Source organism: Megalops cyprinoides, chromosome 5 (assembly GCF_013368585.1).
Source record: "Megalops cyprinoides isolate fMegCyp1 chromosome 5, fMegCyp1.pri, whole genome shotgun sequence".
Taxonomy (NCBI): domain Eukaryota; kingdom Metazoa; phylum Chordata; class Actinopteri; order Elopiformes; family Megalopidae; genus Megalops; species Megalops cyprinoides.
In genome coordinates, this window is record NC_050587.1 from 3,566,353 (window position 1) to 3,573,558 (window position 7,206).

The following is a 7,206-nucleotide window of genomic DNA, read 5'->3' on the forward strand; positions in this document are numbered from 1 at the left end:
TCTACAGAGCAGTATAGGAAAGAGTATAACTGAAACTCAAAGGTGGCAGTGGGACACCTCAATCCATCTGCACCAGTTTGAAATGAGCTGTCCTATGAACAATTGAACACATCCCTGATTATTCACTTTTTTAAACAAAACAAAACATAACTTTTAATAAATTAAAAAGTATTACTTTTCCATATGCATGTAGATTAAAAATACACCCTTGATAAAATCCAAGACTAAGAACAGCATATGTGGGTAAACATTCAAAATACAGATACACTCCACATGCATTTGCGTGGCTCAGTCCCACATGGATGCACGCGCATTCAGAACACATTCATCCAGATCCATTGAGAGTGCAGAGACAGTGAAATCTTTGTGAGTGCAGTAGTTTGTTAGACTTCTATTTTAGTCCAGCTGCAGGCAATGTGCTCCAAGATGCTGCCATGCAGTGTCATTCCTCCAGCAGTGCACTGATGTGTAAGTACAGTCTGACACAAGTTACACTCACTGCATCACTATGAGCTGTAGGATCAGTTGCTGTGTAGAATACAACAGCAGAAAGAACAGATGTGTGTATGTATCTGTGTAAGTGAGAAAATGTGTGTGACAAAGAAAGACAATGACAACACAATATTGTGTTGTACGGTAGTGCAATAAACTGCTGTATATAAGTGTGTGTGTGTCAGAGACAAAAAGACAGTAGTGTGTTGTACAGCAACTGCTATTTGTGTCTGTCAGAAAGTGGTGTGTGTGTGTATGCATGCAATACATGTATGAATGTGTGTGTGAGAGAGGAGAGTACCTTACAGTAGGACAGTAAGCAGCTCGGTTCCATGCGGCCTTGCTCCCCAGGGGGTGATCCTCTCGCTCCACTGCGCTCAGTCCCTTGGGCAGGGGGAATGCTGGGTAGAGCACAACTCCTCTGCAGGCCAGCGAGGGCCACTGGCACGGTAAACAGGCTTGTTTGTGAAAGGAGAGAGAGCAGTGGCAATGCTCAGCCAGGGAGGAAGAGTGCTGGCTACTGCTCTAATGAGCACGCCTGACGAGAATGAACAATGGCTATAATTAAAGCGATAATGTCTGCCTGCTTAAGACCTGTCAGGCAGAGGCAATTCAGAATTGGGATTTTGACTGTGATGGGAATAAGCAGCCCTAGAAACAGTAGCACCCCTCTCTCAACCTCTAATTCAGTGACAGACTGAAAAAGTGACAGGCTTCCACACAATAACAGCAGTACCTCATCTTACCACTAGATGTGGCAAACTCCAGCCAAGTAGCTGCAACCCTTGCACAGTTCCAATTCAGTATGTTATTTTACAGTGTGACCACTTTGTACATGGACTACTTCCAGGAACCCTGTACAAATTGTAGTTTTTATTGTTATAAGTTATAAGTGTGTGTGGTGGTTCATTTTTTATTTCTTTAGGAAAAACCAAGTTGAAATTCTAACCCTAACTCTAAACCTCAGCCCAAACATAAATCTATCCCCAGCTGTAATGCTAACCCTTACTATAACCTTAGCTTTCACCCTAACCCTAGCCATACCCGAAAACCCAGCCCTAATCCAACCATAGTCCTCACCCTAGCGCTAACCATAGCCCTAGCCCTAACCCTAACCCTAGCATTAGCTATAACCCTAATGTCAACCCTAACCCTAGCCATAATGACACCCCTAACCTGAACCCAAACCCTTGTCCTAGCACTAAACTTAGTCCTAACACCAATGGTTATGCTAACCCTAACCCTAACCATAACCCTAGCCATAATCCTAAACCTAACCCTAGCCTTGATGATGGGTCTCTGCTATGTTCTCCTCAACGATCCTCCTTTTCAGCCTCTCTCTCCTCACTCTCCTCCTGTTCCCGCTCCATTTCTCCCTGACCCATTCCGTCCATTTCTCTGGTCTCCGATCCCTTCTCACACTCGATCTTTCCATCTCCTCCCTCATTACTGATATCCAAAAATCCAATAGCTGGACAGTGTTTTTGCATGGCAGTTTTCCTGATTTTAACCAGTTGTACATCTTTGCACATACGCTAATACTTGTTAGCCACAAGTTAGGCTAGCTACCGGTAATGACAGGCAATGGCCAGAAAGCTGGATACCGCCACACAAAGGTCGGCAGGTGCATATCTGGTTAACAGGCTATGACATCTTAGACTCTAATGATTACATATGCGCGCATCACACTTTGGGAAACTCAGCCTTATCCTGACCCTAGCCGTACCTTTTCAAGCAACCAATTACCTTTGAATATCAGAGCTTCCATTCCCACCTGGGCAGTGCTAAAATAACTCAATTATGAGTAGTGAGTTATATATAAATAACTCACTACTCAGTTGTGACACCAGTGCAGTGTGAATTATCATTACCAGGAATAACACGTGTATGTACCTTTAGGGACATGCTTCTGATGTGCTTTATGTAATTTTTTTCCGGTATCTCATTATGATGCATTAAAATGACCAGATTGACACTGCAATCTAGGATTTACACATAGGCGTCATTTACACTGGGGACGCTGAGGACATTTCCCAACCACTTTTTGTTGTGGCCTATTTTGTTCCCACCACTTTAAAAAGTTGTGAACACGTCAAACCCGTCATTGTCCCTAGCACTTTTCAAAGCAAACTGATGTGCATGGATTTACAGAAAACATCAGTGAGCAAAAACCATTGGGGAATTATATCCACACACAAACCAAGTTGTCTGCATTCCACATGCCCTTAATGAGAACACATTGCATGTTGTGTCAAGCTGACAAGGTGCTTGTTAGTCATTAATTCTGACTCACAGATTGGATGGATAGAAATGCTGGTTTTGCCTCCTTCTGCAAAGCTGCCCATGTTATGATTAATTTTCCATTTTAGGTGGAAATCCAGACCCCATTGACTCTGAGTCAATAGTTGCTGTGTCACTGACAACTTAGAGGTGAGAGATGCCTTTAACATGCCTACGATGCCCGTTGATATGAATGACAACCTCAAGGTTTTCAGTGTGGAGTGGTAAGGAGCAGGGCTAGTAACCGAAAGGCTGCAGGTTCAATTGCCTGGTGGGGCACTGCTGTTGTAGTCTTGGGAAAGGCACTTAACTGATTATTGCCTCAGCAAATATCCAGCTATACAAATAGCATGTAAACATGTAATAATTGAAACCCATGTAAGTCGCTCTGGATACGAGTATCTGCTAAATAACAATAATTTAATGGTCATACATAACACATTCTCCTGTGTTCTGCTTTGTAGTGTTCACCTGTCTGTCCACAGAGGGATTAAACATGCCCCAACTGGAAGTCTAAAGAATGTGTTGGAGATATAAAGCTGATGTGACACAAACTCTGACAGTTAGTGCAATAGAGCAGATAGATCTGTGTAGTGATGCTCTGCTCCATGCTCTGCCCTTGCCCTGTCCTGGTCTGCACAGAGTGACAAGACCCTAACGAAAGGGAGGCAAGCTTGTCAAGCCTCACATGCGGAGCGGTCTGTGCTTCTGAACGTGTGGGACAACAAGGAGGGGAGGTTATGCAGTAGATCAGTGGACAGAGCAGCAAGAGGAGGGGGTGAGAGGGCCCGGTGTGTGGGAGACAGGGGGAGGGGGAGAGGGCCATCATTCCAGATGAGGCCTGGACACCAGACATAAATCTGAGAGACGCACACTCCTTTGATTGCAGTTCAAACGCTATCCCGTTCAAACTCTCAGGGTCCAGGGGCGACGGGATGCCTTACAGAAACCAGTGGTGCCACAAGAGAGGGAGGGATGTGATGCCCACTTCCAATGAGGGACAGGTAAATCTGGGGCATTGCAGAATGAGGATAACCTGCTTCTCCACCAGTATTTTTTGACCCACAGTGTGCTGGTACATGGCGTTCTGCAACAGTTTTTCTTACACTTTTCCCAGATAAGATGAAGAAAAGGAGGAGAGGAATGTATGTTCTATCTTGCCTGGAAGGGTCCTGGATCCGCTGCCCATCCAGAGAGGTTCTGGCTCACTGGGTGATGGGTAGATATTTTCCTGCCCCAGAATGTAACACTGGTCCTCCTTTCATGAATGACCTCTCTTTCTTGCTTCCTGTGGGGGACTGTAATCCACAGCTCTGTGCTAATAAGCCAATCAGGGCAGAGCAAGTGGGTTGATTGAACTGAAGCGGTGTGCTTGAGTGGCCTCCTGTTTCACTGTTTTCTTCACAATCTTTTGATTTCATGAAAGCCTGTGTGACATGCTTGTCTCATTAAGGCCTGCTATGTTTCCTCCAGGCAGAGGAAAAGAATGGAGCAATCCATTTTGTCAATGATTTTATCGCAATGATTTTATCATCTCTATGTGATGATAACCTCTAGAGAGAGAGATGGAGATAGAGGTAGAGACAGAGATAGGGAGAGGGGGGGGGGGGGTGGAGAGGGAGGGAGGGTGAAAAAGAGGGAAGGAGAGAGGGTGAGAGAAAAAGAAGGAGATGGAAAGAGAGAAAGGGGGAGAGGGAGAAAGAGGGAGAGAAGGAGAGAGAGAGAGAGAGAGGAGGAGAAAGAAAGGAAAAGAAAGAGACAGAGCCAGAGAGAAAGAGAGGCTGTTCTCAGCTTTTCCTTGACCTCCCACGCTGGCAGCTCCTGTGATTGGTCGACATGCGGTGGGCCCCTGTGGTCAGGAACAGGAAGTGAAGTGTGAAACAATCGCCCTGCCTTGTCTGGGGCTTATCAGTGGACCTGACCTTTCCGTGTACAAATATGCTCCAGCCTGCAGCCTCTTGTCTTCGTCATCACTACGACGTTCACAGGTTATCCACTGGAAGGGTCGCTTTATATTGTACACAATCACTCCTGCACAGCTATAAATAATTAAGGCTGTATGTCTTTCTTTATTGTTAGGTTGCTCCCATTTATCTTCTGAAAAATTCCTGGGAACACGCATTCTCTCTATATGGATCACAGTATTATAAATGTATGTGTTGCTCCTCACCTTCAATATAGTACAAATTTATCTGTTTCAGCAAGCAATAAAAAGCTGATTTGATATTCTGCTGTGGTTCTGTAACTGGTAATAAAAGTGTCATTTCTCCATCTTTTTGTCTGGTTTGAACAGCTTTATAGCGGAGTGGAGCACAGTGAAGCAGAGCGGAGCAATATAGAAGGGATCACAGCCTGTTTTAACTTAAATCTTACAATATAATAACTTCCATAAAAATAATACATTTCTGTTCATTCCATTCACTCACTGAACACGCTTTATATATATGAGAGATCATAAAAATCATGACCTATAACAGGGATTCTGAATCCACGTTCGTGTTCACTTCTAATTTACTGAAAAGGACGTTAAACTTGAAACGTGAAAGGGAGTAATGCTTTAAGAAATGGGGCCTGTGGCCTGAATTGGGCAGAAATAATAATGAACACGTTATGAGTGAGGGGTGCCCCCCACTGGATAAATTTGGTAGTTCACCTCAGAAATTATTTACATTGAAGGACTTTTAACATAAATTTTGAACGTCAATATTCTCTCATCTTATAAAACATATAATGTAGGCATGTGTAGACATAATTTAGATATAAATGTAACCTATAATAATAAAATATTAGTTGTTTATTTATGTACATTGTCTGTCAGACAAAGGAAGATGTGACTTTGAAGATGTACAAATAATTCCAATATTAATGTCCTGTTCCAGATATGCTCTTTTGAAAAAGAGGAAAGGAGATGTGGTTCAAAGGCTTTTTATTGTTTTCCATATAATATCTCTCGAAGATGACTCTTGGGGTTTGCCACTAGCAGGAAAAAGTTAAAGCACTGAAAATAAACTTTTGGTGCCAGTTACATTTCATATGGACTCCAGTGATCAAGTAGTACTACTGCACATGGGCACAGCAGCATCCTCTGACCATCTGATACAAGCTGGCTTAAAACAGCAGGCAGGCTATATCTCCCAGGAGAAAATTCCACCCCCTTTTTCCCAGAGCAGCTTGGTGCCCTAGCCGACACCCACTGAAAGGCAAGAATGAGACCATCTCTCTAGTGAAAGATTGCTATTGCAAATTTTGCAAATGCAGTATTTAATTTCCCATTAATTATTTGCATTGTTGCAACATCAGGATGTAATTTAAGTGGCAGTTGTTGAGAGGTACGGTTGCCAGAGGTATACTAAAGAGAAAGAAAATTTGTATAAAAGAGTGATTTTTATTGACAGAAGGTGCTAGATGTGGCATATTCAGCCACCCAGAGCTAAACCCTTTGTCTCTCAAACCTTGAAAATATACATACTCATTAACGCAATCCCATTCTGAGCAAACAGACAATAAGCAAGATATTAGTCTTTGCAGCTATACTGTGACTTTACACAATTACTGTAATTCAGTGGTAGCCTGACTTTTGCAAAAAAGGAAGACCCTTCAGCTCTACTGCACCGACACATGATGTGATGACAACAGATGAAGGGATACAGACGCATCCATATTGGAACAAACAATTGGTTAGATCAGTTATCCAAGAAAAAAAAATATTGGATATGTTCTGCCTCTATACAGTAAGAAGTCAACTGAATCAATGAGGAATAGACGCTTATTTACCAACACACCAGACCTTGAACATAAACAACACTGCCATCTGCTGGAGACAAAACACATTAGTTACTACGTAATGTTCTAAAAATCGCAAATTCTCCTTCCTGTTCTTACTCCCCACATTAATTACATGCAATTCATAAAATTACATTATTAATGATTATCTTAACAGCACAGATGTTTCTAAGTGCAGTGCTTTTTGCCAGATACCAGACTCTCATATGGAACAAAAAATATAAGATAAGACCTAAACTAGACCATATGTAATACCATTACCATGATATACCAAGGTTATAAAGGTTTGAAATGGTATGTGGTCTCATTTTAAAGGCTGGGATGGCTGTGATAATGATAGCTAGTATTCATTTTTAGTGAAAATCAAAAGTTCAGTCAAGGCCTTTCTGCATTTTAACAAGCTGATCCTAAAGCTGAGTATCTTACCACAGCATCTCAGACAGAGGAAAATCCCTCCATCAAGCTCAATGGTTTCAATTCTCTGTCGTGTTTGCATTTGAAGCTGTCTGACTAATGGGATTTGGTTTTATTTGTGAAAGCAAATACTAATGTGCACAGTATCAATTTTGCAAGCATGCATAATTGATGAAGTGACAGCTCTGCATTTGTCTTGAGATTTTAAATTGGTAATTATACATTGTCTTCCATTTT